Below are 2,043 nucleotides of genomic sequence, written 5' to 3' on the forward strand. Positions count from 1 at the left end.
ACACCTGGGGGAAAATTCATGATGGGGCAAGAGGCTATTGAGTTCTGTAAGCAGAAATCAGCAAGAGGTCTGAGGGTAGAATAGCGGTTCCAGACAGTGTGGTGACTGCACTGAAATTTTTCCGATACCTTTACTCTGGTGGCAAAGGTATATCCTGGAAAGGATCAAGCTAAATATGAAACGGTGGTCCAAGTGAACCGAATAACACGTTTTGGTTTAATGTTGCTCTGAGAACCTTCAAAAAAACACACCACAGAAAAGGGAGAGTACTTCCATAGTGGTAAAGGAAGGTAAAGAGAAGGGGGCAAAAGAGGATGAGATGGTTGGATGGCATTACCGAATCAATGGACATGAGTTTGAGCAAACTCAGGGAAATAGTGAAGGACTTGGAAGCCTGGCGTGCTACAGTCCGTGGGGTCAGTCAGACACAACTTAGCAACTGAACAACAGGAAAGGAAGGTAAATCCCAAGGGCATGGAGCAGCAGGAGAGTAGGAGAGTGACAAGTAGTCTCAGGAGCTGAGGTGGAATAGCAGCAAGTGTGAGCAGGCCGAGGATCTGGAGACTTCTTGAGTGATCAGATGACAAAGGGAACCTTAAGAAAGAGGCTTAGTTACCCAAATGAGAAGGCAGGTATGGCATTAGCAAAATTTGCCTGTTAATCTCATTTGTTATCTATAAGGTAGTGAGGGAGCATTTAAGTATATAAATGATTTCAGTAATACCTGCCCACACTCCCACCCTCCAATTTAAAGTCCTCCTCATCCCAGAATGATTGTGGAGTCATCTTAAGCATTTAGATTTTCCACATGTAGGCCAGACAGATTGCACAGCCATTTCCTTGAGTTTTCACGCCTTGGTACTTTATATGGGGCCCACCTCTGCCTGTATGGGTTAGGCAGCAATCTGCAGCCAGAGTCAGGAGTCAAGGGGTCTGAAGTCCTGATTCAAAGACTTACGTGAATGTAGGTACTGGAGATACATAAAATGCACGTACATGATCCCTGACCTCAAAGTTAGTCTACTGAGACACACAGTAAATAGGAAATAATGATGCGAAGTAGTAAATGCTGATGGGAATTGAATTTAATCCCCTCTCCCAGACACCAGAGATCTTCCTGGCGCCATGACTAACTCAGCTAGTCACTGTTATCAGTCAGTTCCCAGCGCCCTATCTATAGAATTCCAGCTGTCAAATTCCAGAAATCTATTTACCTTATCTCACTAAAGAGTGTAACGGTTTAGACTTAAACCTAGAAAGGAATAAGGATGAGTAAGGATTGGTTGCTGGCAGAGCTTAAATGAAATAACACAAACCAGTTTGAGAATATTTTAAATGCGTACGTTTTAATAAAAACTACACTTTGAAGTATACGTTAATGAAAGCTGTAGTGGCGGGATATTATTGCTATTATAACTATTAAGTCAACATCTGGAAGAAATTCCAGAAAGTGTCCTGCCTTTTGAGAAACAGTAGGCATATAAACTAAGGGGAGTAAAACCTATCTTGTGGAGCCCAGAGCGGATTTCTTTAAAGAGTGTTCTGGAAATCTCGGGGCACCCGGCACCAATACTCCTCTTCAACGCCTCGGTCTTTTCTGAAAACCAGAATGAACCCCGTCCAGCCCAGAAGTCTGTGACTGAGTAGGTCAGGATGCATTTGGCCAAATTGCCTTCCTCTTTCCGTACTCCACTTGTAATGAACACCGCACTTTTTCTTCTTCACAGCATTTGTGCTGTTTTAAATGGCTTCCCTGATAGCTCAGTTGGTTAAGAATCCGCCTGCAATGCAGGAGACCCTGGTTCGAGTCCTGTGTCGGGAAGATCCATGGAGAAGGGATAGGCTATCCACTCCAGTATCCAGTACTCTTGGGCTTCCCTTGTGGCCTCGCTGGTAAAGAATCCGCCCGCAATACGGGAAACGTGGGTTCAATCCCTGGGTTGGAAGATCCCCTGGGAACGGGAAAGGCTACCCACTCCAGTATTCTGGCCTGGAAAATTCCATGAACTCTACAGTTCATAGGATCGCAAAGAGTCGGATACG

This window comes from Muntiacus reevesi, chromosome 8 (genome assembly GCF_963930625.1).
Source record: "Muntiacus reevesi chromosome 8, mMunRee1.1, whole genome shotgun sequence".
NCBI lineage: Eukaryota > Metazoa > Chordata > Mammalia > Artiodactyla > Cervidae > Muntiacus > Muntiacus reevesi.